At 49.7% G+C, this 14,905-nt stretch overlaps 1 protein-coding gene across 11 annotated transcripts in view; it reads left to right on the plus strand.

Annotated features, from left to right (window-relative positions):
- SLC8A1 (solute carrier family 8 member A1) overlaps window positions 1–14,905 on the plus strand; it is a 132,068-nt gene that overhangs the window by 4,303 nt on the left and 112,860 nt on the right. For 9 of the 11 annotated variants that reach the window (XM_015622459.3, XM_019006088.2, XM_019006086.2 and 6 more), the window contains exon 1: window positions 12,706–12,798. The gene's annotated coding sequence lies outside the window, so the exon portion shown is untranslated. Of the gene's footprint in view, window positions 1–10,246; window positions 10,352–11,427; window positions 11,497–12,705; window positions 12,799–14,905 lie in introns of those variants that run through there. The other 2 variants (XM_019006084.2, XM_019006085.2) reach the window with 2 other exon arrangements.

The following is a 14,905-nucleotide window of genomic DNA, read 5'->3' on the forward strand; positions in this document are numbered from 1 at the left end:
GAAAGCAACATTTCACTCTGGAGGATTCCACATCTGCTTATTTATGGAGAGAGGTGGTCACAGGAGAAGGAAAATGCTAACAGAATTGGCATTCTGCAAGATGTGAGTATTGGATAAAGGTACAGTGGGAAGACTAGTTTGGATTCCACTCAGCTTAACAATGATTAATGACTTATCTCTAAATAACCAAAAAGGACAAATGCTCAGAAACTTCTGCCACAGAGAGCTGCTCAGGTATAGATTTTCCCCTGCCAGGCAGGAGATTCAGCACTTGGGTTGCTTTAATCCCCATGAGAATAAAGTGCACTGACCAGTATATAAAATCCTTTTACTGCCATCAGTCCCCCAGGGCTTTCAAGTTCTGCTCAGTATGAGTTTCACCAGAAGTTTTGTCCCTGTGGCAATTCCCAGGTTATCCCACAGACCACAGTGTGCACTGGAGGTTGCAGACTAACCCTGCATGACACCACCACACATAGTTTTCTGTTCTTCCAGAAAGATGTTTCTTCTTTCACTGGAACATCAATTTGGAGTTTTTTACCCTCTTATATGAGCAAAAGCAGGAAAAGAAGAAATGTAAAAATTACTGAATGTGTAAAGTGCAGGAATGGGGCCTGCAAAACTCTTGCTGCCTTTCTGTGTCCCCCCAGGCAAAGGTTTCCTTGAGTCTGTCTTGGACACGGCACAGGAAATGCTCCCCTGTTGTGGTTTAGGAATGGTACTCCCAGTTTAACACAGCCACCGAAATCAGGCTGTGCAGCTCCCTCTCCCCTCCAACTGGAGGCACAAAAGGCAAAGATCATGGGTTGAGGTAAGAGCAATTCACTGGAGACAGCAATGGGATAAGAAAATGAACAGTAGCAGCAATAATACTGAATGTCAGAGGAGATAATGAAAATAAACAATTCACACAGAACCACCCCCCTGGTAACAGTAGTATCTGATGACACCCTCAGCCACATTTTCTCCATCAGGAGGAACCCCTTCCCCCTGCTCTGGGCAATGATGTGAGGGGGTACCGAACAACCCTCCTGTCCCAACCATGTCCTCTTCTGGCTACTACACCCCTGCAGATACTGAGGTCTCCCAGGCTACAGGGAAATCTCACATCTCAACAAGCCTTAGGAAGCAAAGGACAGCACATGAGCTCAGTGGAGGTGATGAAGGGGCCTGGCCCACAGTGATTTGGGCATGAGGAGTCATGAAGCAGCTGATGGGTCATGCCCAGTCCACCTAAGGCATCCCTCAGCACCCTCAGGATTTCTGCAGGGGCCTAGGCCTTGATGGATGAATGTATCTCTTGCCCTACAACCTCTTCACCCTTCCAAACCTGCTTGATTTGACACCTGTTTCTAAAAGAGGGAACCATGCATCCAGGCTTCAGTGTGGGAACAGGGATCCTTTGAAAGATCTGTTTGTGGGAACAGGGATCTCTTTGAAAGAGCCCCCTCCCAGCATCAGCATTTGCCATATCCCCACTCTGGAGAAAGGAAGCAAATCCAAGATGACAACTACTTTCCCAGCCTCTAATTCCCAGCTTGCTGCTTTTGCTGCAGCCTGGCAAGCATGATGGGAGAATTATCCCATGTTATTTTTTTGGCTTACGGAAAGGCTCCAGGCAGAGATCTTATGTTTCTGCCCTAGACGCAGCAATAAACTTCTGGATTTGCTGCTGCTGTGCTGAGACTGCCAACATGTACACAATAAAAGTAAACCCTTCCTGTGGCCACAGACCACAACATGCTAGTGATCCATGGTATTATCCTGTTATTTAGTGAGTCATCCTTGCTGCTGAAAAATACACACAGCCCAGTTAAGTTGTTAACAATAACACTGGATGTGAGAGACTGGTGTTTGTTTTACTCCAGTGTAACTTATTCCATATGGTCCTTTAAAGCATGCTAAATGTTACATCACTTTGGGCTGCCAACTATTATTTCAAGATGAACTCACAGATCTAGAACATAGCTACTTGAAGCAAAGTTCTGAAAGCATTATCTGTCCAGGAAAAACACCCAGTTTGGGAGCAAGACAGATGTTGTGGATTGCCCTATCTTTATCTGGATAAGCAGGTCCCCATTTTTATTGAGTGTCCACAGTAGTGGTGTTTACTGCTGCTCTGCTGCCTGCTATGACATCTTGCAGATGTAAGCCACATGCACAGGGCAGAAGCCATATCCTGACCAAGGAGATAAGCTTAACTTCTAGCATTTACCTCTTCTGCATGTTTTTCCAAGTTGCTGATGAACCAATTCTTTGTGGAATCCTAGTGTGTTTTCCAAATCTCCTCGGTAGTTTTAATTCATGAGCAAAATACTGCAAAAAGAGAGACATGCAGCTGTGAGAGGTGTCCTCACTTTCCTCTCTGGCTACTCAGAGGTTTAACACAAGGCCCAGCACCACAGTGTATCCTTGTGTTCCTGCCATGTTCTATCCTGGACTTAGCCCATAGCACTGCTTGGAAAATGAACACATTAAAAAGTTTCATCACTAGGGGTGTTCCCCAGGCCCCAGTATTGGGACAAGTCCTCTTTATTTATTTAGGAAATGGTGGGATCACCATTCCTGGAGGCATTGAAAAGATGTGTGGACATGGAGGTTGGGGATGTGGTTTTGTGGTGGACTTTGGTGTGTTGGGTTAACAACAGGACCCATGATCCTAGAGGCCTTTTTCAACCTAAAACATTCTGTGATCCTACTTTTTTAGCCACTGGTTGTGGAAAAGAGATGCTCCACAAAGTATCTTTCATGTTAACTGAGAGATTTGCCTTTTGGCTTGAGTTGATTTGATCAGAAGTGAAATTTTGAGAGCAAGAGTAACTGACACTTAGAGCTTTTTAGAGCCTTGCTGATAACCTCACCCTTCCCCTGAAGTGTGACATGTGTCCAAAATTATCTTGACAAAAGAGTTAATCTTGAAGGTTCTCTGCTGTGAGTGTGTACATGGACCATGGAGATGTGTATGGGGACCATGTGGAGGAGAGCCGCGTGTGCAGGATGTGAGCATTTTGTTGTCAAAGAAAAATCTTTGTACTGCTTGCCACTGAAAATCTGATTTGTGGGCAATGATTTGTCTGTTGAGCTATCAATCACCAGTTAAGATTCAGGACAAATCATTACTATTTTAGAAAAACTAGTCAGACCCTTTCTCGATTCTTAAAAACTCCAAAATAAATCACCAAAGACCCACCTGAGGATCCATTTGGCAAGAGTCCTTGCATTTTTAGAGGCTAGGACAAGTCTGTGTATATGTGCACTTTCTTCATGTGTACCTGGAAAGGGCCTGAAGGTGTTAAAATGCCTGAAGATGTACCTCCACAATAATGCACTAAAAAAGTATTCAGCCTTTTACCCTTAATTTCAATGTTCTGACCTTAAAACTAACCAGGCAGACCACTTTGAGGATGCTTTGAGGCACAGACCTAGAAGAGTGCTACAAAACGAGACAACTTTGAAGGCATTACAAGCTGTGCCACTACTGATGTTTTCTAGACATTTTCTGTCCCTGTTGATAAGAACATGCCAAATTTTAACATTCGTCTCTTTGAAACAGTCTGATTATCTTGAAACGTGCCTTGATGTACACAGCTAATGGAAAATCACAGAGCAAGACAAGTTTGAAGGCTTTAACCTTAATAAAGTTGATGTTTCGCCAGCACAGATGCCTTGCCTTCATCCCGAGCTGTAACTTCATTTCTTGTCTTTGCCACGGATGTCATTTGACGCGTGTCCCTTCTTTCATGGCAGTGTCTTATGCAGACACTTCAGCAGGGTCTTTGCCACATAAAGCCATCTGCAGGGAGTCCCTGTGCTGAGCCAGGCTCTTTGAGGAGCTGGGGGGTGCTGGTTGTGGCAGATGTTTGTGACCTGACTGACTCCTGGGCAGCCTCATACCTGTGTTGCTCATTTGTCACGTTGCCATAATTTATTCAGCTGACCGACGGCCCCAGATCAGTCCTGACTGTGTCACTTGCTTTACCTTATATTTTGGTTTTGCCTCTTTTTTTCTTCACAGGTTCCTCTTTTTTATCCAGTCCCTCTCCCCCAGACAAGCCAGTGATTAAGCTGGTACCCTGCCTTTGTTATCAGCAATGTTTCTCTTTCCTGCTGCTGTCTAGTCAGTGTAGCTACTGATCAGCTGCATGTACATCACCCCTCCTCTTCCAACCTGCAGGTTCTGGTAGCTTTTCATACCTTTATTTCATGTTGTTAGACAGTCATAAGTCAGGGCTAGCCAAAGATGTTACTTCCACAGAATCACAGCATGGTTTGGGTTAGAAGGGAGCTTAAAGGTCATCCAGTTCCAGCCCCCCTGCTCTGGGTAGGGATGCCTTCCTCAAGAACAGTTAGCTCCAATCCCCATCCAACCTGGCCAGGAACACTTCCAAGGATGGGGCATCCACAGCTTCTCTGGGAAACCTGTTCCAGTGCCTCACCACCCTCACAGTAAAGAATTTCTTATTAACATCTAATCTAAATCTCTTCTTTTTTAGTTTAAAACAATTCGTGTTGTTCTAACACTATCTGCCTGTGCAAAAAATGGCTCTCCCATGCGCATATTGGCATGTGAATCACTCTCTCTGTCTTTAGTACACTTTTAACATTAATATTGTTGCTGTTACTGTTCATTTTCTTTTCTCTCTGCTGTTTCCAGTAAATTGTTCTCATCTCAGCCCATGATCTTTGCCTTTTGTGCCTCCAGTTGGAGCAGGGAGTGGGAGCAGTGCGTGGTTTTAGTGGGAGTATTAAACTGGGGAATACCATTCCTAAAGCACAACAGCCTGGAACAAACCCTGACAGGGCAAAACACAAGTGGGATATACAATGGGCTCAAGTGGGATATACAGTGGGCTCCAGAGCAGCAATCAGCTCTCTTCCCTGGTGTCCTATGAGCTAAATGGCTCATCCACCCAGGAAATTGGCTGCCAGCCTGGAATGAAGGTCAGTCTGCTCCCAGGTTGTGTGATATTGGATAGTATTGCCACCTAGACTTCGCTACACTCTCCCAGAATGGCCTGATTTCCAATGTTCTGACTCTTCTGCAACACCAAATTTTTGTCCAAAGCCTAAAGGCTGTCTTCTTTCCTTTCAGCTTAATCGCAACCTTGGTTTTCTCTTTGTGATGTGCTGGAGATCTGTTGTTTGTCTCTCAGATACATTTTTCTGGTGAAATGATCTTGAGAACTAGGTCACCTACACCTGATCTGAGGTTTGCTCATCCAGATCTTAAAACCTTTCAATGATAAAATACACGCTTCTCCCTCTTTGCAGACAATCCTGCTGCCTACACCATTACTCTCACAGCTACAGAAAGTTTCTCCTTGCACCAAACTTCAGTGTCCCTGCCTATAGTTTAACCCCCTGACTTCTTATCATGTCAACAGGAGGAATGGAAAGCATCTACTCTTTCAGATGTGCAAGGATATATGTCTCCCCTTGAGTTGTCAGTTTGCATTCCTGCAATGTTTCCTCTTGAATCGTGTCTTTGGGACCTCTCACTTCCCTTATTTCTTCTGCAGCCCTTGCTCGCTTTCCCAATGTCACTGGTCATATAAATACAGCTGTAAACTCTGGGATCTACCACTGGCAAATAAAATCCAGGTACTCTTAGCAGCCCTGACACTATTACCAAAATTCCACACTGGTATCTTGAGATAAAACAGAAAGTTTCTGAGTGGCTGAGGTGCACACAGAAGGGAGCTGAATGGAAAGGGCAAGCCTGTATTCCCATCAGGCCTGTAGGACACTGCCCTACCAAGCACACACCTGCCTGCACACCAGCAAACTGGTGCTGCAGCCTCAGAACCAAAACAGATTTCAGAGAAGCTGGGAACAGCTTCCCAGAAGAGCAGAAGATTTCCTTAAGGGACCTGGGGATTTCTAACCATGAGGCAGGTGGCAAAGACGCATCTTCAATCATTTTAAAGCATCACACAATCCAGAAAGACATGATAAAAACATTCAGCTCAGAGCAGCTTTTAAACAGGCCATGTTTGAAATTCCAAGGGGGAAGCAGACTAGCATGTGACAGCATGAAAATTTGAAAGGAGAATCCAGTCTTACAAATGGTGCAGTTTCACATCTCCGCAGTGTCCAGCAAAGCCCCAATCCCCTAACCAGTAAGTAATCAGGAAGTTACATATGGTTTTCTTGATTATTTTTCCTGGTTTTTTTTTTTTTCCCCCTTTGGTAAATTCTCTTTACATGCAGGGCTTCAATTCCTGCTTTTAGGGCAGGCAGCATTGGTTTCTGCCTCAGTACTGCTCGAGCAGGCAGCACAGAGAGGATAAGCATTTTTGGTTCATACATCTTCAGAGGGAAACAGAAGAAATAGAGCAAACTGTGCCCAAAACCAGCAAGATCTGTGTGTGCACCAGTGTGAGTCCCTGGCCAGCAGACCAAGCTGTGGAGAAGGAAACTGGGAAAAGAACCCTGCTGCAGTCTCAGCTGTCCCAGGGGAGAAGTCAGCCAGGAGCAAGGGCATGGGATTTCTGCAAGGTGCCTTGGGAAGACCAAGGAGCACAGAAATTCCAGCCACATGGGTCCTTGTGGCCTAAAATTGACTGATAACAGCAGACAACATCTTCCTCTGTCCCCAGGACTCGTCTCTGGCAGAGCTCTTCCGTGCTGGAGGGACACTCACCAGGCAAGGCCACTTGGAGGTGAAACAGAGCAGAGCTGAGGCAGAGGCTGGTGAAGTCAAAGCAGCAAGCAGTTAAGGAACATTCCTGACCACCCCCAAGGACAGCAGATTAGAGCCCACTGCAGTGAGGGAAATTTCCCTTTAGGAGAAATCATTGCACAACCCCTCACCTAATGGGCCTGGCCTTTGTAAGGTGTTCCACCAGCTTTCTTGATCTAGAGCAGATAAATAAAATATAAATACAGTGTTTTCTGCAGCTGAGGCCAGTCATATCTCACTTTTAAGAAAAAAGGCTATTTTCCCTGGAACACCCAGCCTTGCTGAAGGCTGGCAAACAGATGATACAGAGGAGGCCAAATTACTTTCACAACCAGGGGCCACAGCCAGAGCCATGCACTACATCTGATTTGCCTTGTGCTTCCCACTGGTAACTATGGGAACCTTGCTCATGGATCAAAGGAGGAATAGGGCCAGAGCTGCTGAGGAAGCCTCACAGTCCCCAGCTTGCAGGACACAGCTCCCAGACAGTGCCACATTGCACTTCTGTTTTTCAGGAAATCCCAGCTCCTGGAGTCATGTGATTACTATTTCAGCACTCCTATGGTTTCTTAACTTGCTTCTGGTAGCCAAGTAAATTGGAAAGCACCAAACTCTGGGGCCCACAAGCAGAAGACAAATCCAGAGAAAATGCTATTTGTTACTTTTTAATTCTGGACTTGGGAGGGGGGAGGAAGGGGTTTCTTCAATTTTTTTCAACCAAAATTTTTCCAGCTCTTGGAATGGTGGAAGAGGGCTGGAGTGTCAGCTGGGGAGTGCTAGTGTCTATTTGATGGCAGTGCTGCCCTGGGGCTGGCACACTGCACTTCCATGGACCTTTGCAGGGGAGCAGCAGAGTCACTGGGCTATGGCTTTCACTGGGAAACACATTTCAGTCACCCTTGCATCTGCATTTTGAGTCCCTGCGTTCTGAAGTCTTGTAACAGCAAAACAAAGCCTCATCGGTGTCGTGGCTTTGCTAGGAAAAGATGCTAAGGGACAGCCAGTTCAGCAGGGGACATCTGGTCCTTCATTTTCCAGTGACTGTGACTCCAGCTAGGAGCTGGTTTTGGCCTGAGAGGTGGAAGTGAGATGCTGCTGCAGCATGCACTGCTGGTGAGACAATGAACAGCTGCCAGAAGGCTTTTTTTGTTTCCACCCCTTTGAGAAGAGTGAGGAGACAGTTTGCACCTTGTACATCTCTCACAATAAGCCCAGCTGCTGAAGTCATTCTGTGCACATATTGAATTTTTCCTGCACATGCCTGGTGACCAGAAAGCAGGTTTTTTTCCCAGAAAGAAAAGTATGGCTGTGAAGCAGAATTTGAAGAGAAGAATGTGTGGCTTGTTTTTCAGCCTAGATGTTTGCAAAGTATCTGCAACTCTCCCCATTTCCAAGCTTCCTAAATTGGAGTCCAGCCCCTCTAGCTACTCATTCTTTCAGTCCCCATGAAGCAGGTGGTTTCCAGTGCAAATATACTTTTGTGTCTGTTTCACATAAGCAGTGCTCTGCAAAATTTGGCCAGTCGAGGCTTCTTCCAGGAAAGCTCTCTCCCAGGCTGTTAAATGCTATGCTCATGAATTAGTGTTCTGGATTTATTGTTTAAACATGCACAAAACACAGCACAGAGCAAATATCCGAGGGGGAAGCTCCAGAGCGGCACAAGCTCGGTTTCTCCGTTCACCTCTGCAGGCTCTCAGAGCAGGGCAGGGACAGAGAAGCACACGCTACCCATCTTTCACAGGTGTGCCAAAACATTCCATCCAGCACTGCCTCCTCCCTGGGCTGCAGGCTGTACTCTCAGTTTTCCAGGGGAGAAGATACCTTTCACTTCCAAGCCCCCTGGCTGGCTGATGGACAGCTGTGATGCAACCAGACCTCCAGGGGCTCATCGGGACTCAGGCTGCAGCAGGTACTTGGAAACAGTTAAGGAGTCACTGCCTAGAGAGCTCAAAAAGGAATGTATTGATGTCCAGCACACAAAATTGCCCTTCCTACTCACTGCTGTGTCCCACTCCATCTGCCACATTTCTAAATGCCCAATTTATCCTCCTAACAGCAAAGGCTGGTTTGAAGGTGTCAGTGAAAGGAAGTGCTCAAATCGCTGGAAAAAGATGTTTCTAAGCATCTTTTTTAGAAACACCGCTCTCCAGGGATCTCCAGGTCTCTGCCAAGAACATGCATAGGAGAGCCAGAGAATGTTCAAGGAGCACATGCTGAAGCCTGCTGCAGCGAGGAGCAAAGACAGATGGATGGCAAGCAGAGGTGACAACCCATCTGCTTCTGCAGGACCCCTCTGGCATCTCCCAAGGGACTCGAGGAAAACCATGACCAGAGACAACCAGCCAAAGCAGACTCACAGGTTATCCTCCAGCATCATCTGAGACCAAAGCATTCCATTGAGGAGATGTTCCAAAGAGGGACAGAAAGGGTGGTAGGACGCTCAGAGATGAGCGTGCTTTGGCTGAGCTGAGCATTGCCCCGACCTCTTGTCTCCCTTAGGGAATATAAGGCAGAATTTTTTCAAGCAAAAAGTGCCTGAGGCTTTTTGTGCCCCTCCTCTAAAGCATGCAGCAGTTCTTCTTTCACAAGGCACTGCTCAGAGAATGGGCCTGCACCATTCTGTCCTGTGCTTGAGGCTCCACAGCCCACTAACCCCATTCTTTACCAGGAGGAATTGCCTTTGTGCTCTGCACATGCAGACAATACCCAGAAACCTCCTCCAGCAACTGCAGGGAGATGCAGGCTGCTGTCGGAGAGAGCTGTGGGTGGGCATGAATGAATGAGGGAATGAATGAGCCATTCGCTACTACTGGCATGAGAATCTCCATGATTTGGAGAGGAGTAATTAGTGGTTGTAAACATGGCTGCAGTGGTAGGTGTTCACTTGCATGGCTGCAAAGAGTGGCAGGTAGGTAGAGGTAGCTGGAGCAAACCACTGCCTCTCCCGGCACAGTCCGGGCTGCAATCTGGAGTGCTGAAGCACGGATGTGCCCACGCCATGTGACAAATCTTGCTGTGTCAGGACATGAGCAGTCTTGTTGCATTTTTGCCTAGAGCATCAGGCAGAGCGCAGGAGCGTTTGCTCAGCTCGCCCAGCAGATTTCGCAGCCCATGCAGAGCTCCATTCTGTCACAGCCACCACTTCAGCTAGCTTGGCTGAGAAAAAGCAGTGTGAAGCATGGCCACTGCAGAGGGGAGCAGTCCTGGAACACAGCATCTCCTCTCAGCGACTGGACTCTGCCTCTCCCACTCCCTGACTTCACCCTTCAGAGCCCAGCTCCACCTTTCTCTTGGAGACTCTAAGAAATGAAGGTCTAAATGTGCCTGGCAAGGGGTGTGTCAGGGACCAGGGAGTGGGGCACATCTTCTCCAAGCCTCCCAGACCCATATTCTACCTAGCCAGTCACTTTTTGAAGCAGACAGATGAAAGCTGCTCTCGTGTTCAGATGGGATAGTTCTGCTTCACCTTTTTTGTCCCAGTGCCATTAAGGCTGGGTGGATACAGAGGGTTCACAGAGTAACGAGCATCACCACAAACACTGACAAACCCTTTGTTTTCTTCAGCTCCCCTGGAATGTCACAAAAATCCCACAGCTGAAGCAGCCTTTCTGAGGGTGTCAGCAGGAGGCTCTGGGGGACAGGAACACGCACTGGGAGCTGCCAAGGGAGGTGAGTTTGGAGGAGCCGCGGGTGTGCCTGGCTCTTCAGAGGGCAGCTCACCAGTGGATGCCCATTAGCACAGTCTTGGTGATCCAGAGTTGTGTACTGTATTCACAGAAAGAGCTGGGAAGTAGGTCAGCAACATTACTGAGGGAATTAGGGAGTTTTTAGGGAGAACTCCATGACTAAAATTCGGGTTCCACTGCTTACGGGTGCAGTGATTGGATTTCAGTGTGCAGGGCGAAAAGCACCAGCAGGGATTGTGTTTGCTGCAGCCACGCCAATTTTTCCTGCTCACACTATCCTTTTGCCATGCCAGCTTGTGCAGTGCCTTGCATCCTGCAGCCACTGCCAAACCAAATGCCTCTGATACACATCCACAGCTCTCCTCAGCTCCTGATCACAGCACTGTGCAAGCTGTACACATTTAGCTGTGCTCATTTTATATCAATGGCCCTGCTGGGAGAATTGAGTGCCATCAAAGTACCACACGTGGCCAGATGCAAACTTATGCCTCCTCTAAAGAGTTTTAAATCAAAAGAGGTGAGGCAGAAAATCGGAGTTAGCTATTGGACACAAAATCATGTTTTTTTCTAAACCAAATTCTTATATGGAAATGCCTTTCATTCCATATATGGGCAATAAGTTCTTAAAGTGAGACCAAAATAAATTCATATATAAATTTATATTTATCCATATATAAATTATATATCCATATATAATTTTTATATTATAGAAATCATATCCAGAACTGCTGCAACACTAATTATAAGTAGCTGGCTTGTTGTTTGGTCAGCTCATCACAAAGTGCAAAGGAATTTTGTGACATTGCCCATGTCTTACCCCCCATGTTGAACAGAGAAATTTAGTTTTTCATCTCTGCTGAAGGGCACAATGGTGCAAAAATCTTAAAAAAAAATTTTTTTTGAAAGCAAGTAAGAAAAGCACAAGTGAAATTCAAAGGTAAAATTCCGGGTTGCTGTCTTGCCAGTGGTGACCAAAATTACAGTCTACAGGCAGAGCCAACACGATAAGAGGGTGTGAGAGGGTGCAGGAGCTAAAACAATGTCTCTGCTTCCCCACAGTTCTTGTTGCACCTGAGGATCTGGGCACAGAGGGCTCGTCAAGGTCGCTGGGTACTTGCAAGCCAGTGTGTGAGTTATTAGCTCTGGTCCTATTTTAAGTTCCTAAAGTCACAGAGTTTTGCCTGGAGGGTGGGACAATGGGTTCATCTGCTCCTTGCTGGAGCCAGCGAAGGGTGGAGGAGTCATTCAGGCATGGTGAAACGGGAATTGCCCACAGGAAGGACACTTTGGTCAGCCTGAGGTGCAGCAAGTCCTTCTGTGCCAGCCTGCTGCCTTCCTGCAGGACCTCCCTGGGCACGATGACCCTGCTGTGGGGACAGGAGGCTCCGCGGGTTCTGGGGCTGACCCAGATGTGAGGCCAGCTCCCGGGAGGGTCCTAGCTGACCCACATGCTCCTTGCCTGTCACCCCATGTCCCCTGCTGACCCCTGTCACAACTCTGAGGATATGAGAGGGGGGTGAACGTCAAGCCCCTTGGGATGCTCCTGACCTCCTGCCTCCCCACAGCTGCCGCGGGCAACACTGTGAGGCACGGGGACAGACACAGCAAGGCACTCCTTGTACACACACACCCACACACACACACACACACATATTTCCCTTCTTTCCATCCTTCCCCGGGCTCTCTCCCTCCTAAAGGGTGCAAATGGGCTCAGGATCACCCTGGCAGGCTGCAGGTCGGCCGGGGGGATGTGTGCAGGAGATGAGCGGCCAGGGTGGGGTGGGGTGAGCTGGGCTGGGATGGAGGCAGGCGGGGCATGGATGGAGACTGTCCCGGGCAGGGCAGAGCAGGACCAGCAGCAGGCAGGGCATGGATGGAGACTGTCCCGGGCAGGACGGGCAGGGCAGGAGGCAAGGCAGGGCAGGGCTGGGGACTGGCCCAAGCAGGGAGGGCAGGGCTGCTGGGGGTGGGTCCGCAACCAGCCCTGCCTTTCAAAGTCCCTCGATCCGAGGAGAAATTCGGGAAATATTTCCAGCAGCGCTAGGACGAGGCGGAGGAGGGCTGAAGCTGCTCCCCAGGAGGAGGGACGGCGGGTCTCTCGCTGCCCGCTCGTGGCGGCGGAGGGATGCGGAGGGAGGGCAGGCTGCCTGCGGGGCGGGCCGGCTGAGCGCATCCCCGGGGCGCGTTTGTGCGCGCGCTCCCTCCATCCATCCCTCCATCCATCCCTCCCTTCCTTTCTCCCTCCCTTCTCCCTCCCTTCTCCCTCCCTCCCTCCCTCCCTCCCCCTCTCTCTCTCTCTCTCTCTCTCTCTCCCTCCCGCCCGCCGCCGCGCCGCAGCCGCACACCGGGGCTCCGCCGCCCGCCCCGCCGCGATGCCCCGCCGCTGCTGAGCCGGCCCCGCTCCTGCACCCCGCTCCTGCACCCCGCCAGGTAGGACCGCGACCCACCGCCCCCGCCCCGACCCTGCCCAGCCCCACGCTGCTTCCTCCAGCGCCATCCGAGCGCCGGGGGAGGCTGCGGGGGGGCGGCACGGGGGACCCGGAGCCGATGGGGCCGCGGGGGTAGGATGCTCGCAGTCACAGCACACGCCCGGGAATGTTTTCTACGAGCCAGCCGCGGCACCCCGAGGCAGGCGAAGGGGCTCGCCGCCCTCCCCCGGCGGCCAATCGCGACATGTCGCGACGGGAGGCGCGGCTGCGGCGGGGGAGTCGCTTCCCCCTCCCGTAGCCCGAGAGCCGGGCATTGCCGGGCAGGTGGGGTCGGGCAGGGGGCTGAGGCTGATCTCCTTCCCCGGGGGCTTTGGGGCGCATCCCCCCGTGCGCGGTGGGGCGCGGTGCCTCCGCCTGGCGGGCTGTGCGTGCCTCCAGGCAGGGCTGATTCCCCTGCCTGGAAACGCTGCCCGAGGTGAGTGCTCGGAGGCACCTGCAGCCACCCCGAAATTCCCATTTTCGTCTCGAGCAGCGCGCCTTATTGAGGGCTGGCATTAAGCAGCGCTCATCACGTAGGCTTTGTCTAGGTGGAAGCATGGCTGGGGCTCTTCCGTCATCTTGAGTTTAATTCTTTATTCACAGCCTTGTTGCTTTCCCCCCCACACCCCACCCCGCCGAGCCATGCAAAACAACTCCACACTCTGTCTCCAAAGCGAGAGCCGACTGCCAAAATGTTGCAGAAATGCAGCAAGCACTAGGGAGGACTGGAGTCTGAAAATGAAAGCTGTAGTAAAATCACAAGGTCACAGGCGTGTGGGTGCGAGTGTGTGCTTTCAGGGCTCCTTTTCGCTTGCGCTTTGCAGGAACCTGTTCATTCCTCCAGTCCCAGATGTTGGAAATTCGCAAGTCAGGCAATGGAAATGAAGGCTGAGAGGGGCTGGGGTTCTCTGTGTGATCCCCCGGCACCTGCCTAAGAATTCACGTGCTTTTTGTCATCGTCGCAGAGAGAAGGGGTGCGCTTTTGTTTAGAAGAGGGAAGCTGGGACGCTTGCATATTGATGTGATGGTGGCATCCGGGAGAAAAAGAGCTGTGCTACATGGCTTTGGCTGGGGACGTGGCTATCATCAAAGAAAGGCTTTTGTGATCCCTTGGGAGCGTCTATTAGCTGTTCCTTTCTCCCGTTTTCCTTCTGATTGGCTCTTCAATAGCAGCTTTGCCCCTTGTCCAGCACAGACGTTTAGTCCAAATAGGGCAATAATGTAGCATTTCAAGTCCATCACCTGCCAGCCAAGCCATGAACCCCCACCACCAACTCCCAGGAAAGCTGTCTGACTCCTCTTACGCCCCCACCAGCTCTGTTGACATGAACAACTCCTAAGTCAGTGCTGAGGAGCCACGTTGGTCAAAGCTTCCTCTCTTCCTCTATCTTTGCATTCCAGATACCTGAGGAGGCTGGAACACTCTATGTGTCCAGCATCCCTGGGTGCCAGCACAAAGTAGCACACTTCTAACCTGATGAAACTTCGTTTGCTTCTCCTTTCCTCACTTTCACTAAGGTTTTTGTGTTCTTTTGGCTGTGAATGGCTCCTGAAACTTAAATGTTCATTGTCCTGTATCTGTCCAGGCTGAACCTGGTCTTCTCTCCTGGCACTGCTGCACGTAACATGGCACAAACTTTGGTTCATGCCCTTGCTCTTGGGGGTCTCTACAGCACCTGAAATGATGCTGTATAGGCACAGCCACTTCTCTGCCTTTTGTAGTGTCCTGATACACTCAGGGCAGTCAGGGTTGTGATTTTCTGGCGTTGCATCTGGGACAGATGGGACAGATCTGGGTTTCTGCTGTGGCTTTGAGGGGACACAGTCCTGATTGCTCGCTGGGAAAAAAGCCCCTGTTCTCCAGCATCCTAATGAAACCTAGATCCTGTAATAGATCCTGTGCCTCGCAAGATCACTGGATGACCAACCAACAGGTTGGTCACAGACGACACAAGTGGCAGCGGCTCTCCTTGTGACTGGCATGGGGAGCAGCCCAGAGCTCTGTCCAAGCTCAGAGTGCTGGGATCTGCAGGTGCTCCCAGCTCCTGGACACACAGCTGTGCAAATCC

This window comes from Parus major, chromosome 3, assembly GCF_001522545.3.
Source record: "Parus major isolate Abel chromosome 3, Parus_major1.1, whole genome shotgun sequence".
Classification (NCBI taxonomy): domain Eukaryota; kingdom Metazoa; phylum Chordata; class Aves; order Passeriformes; family Paridae; genus Parus; species Parus major.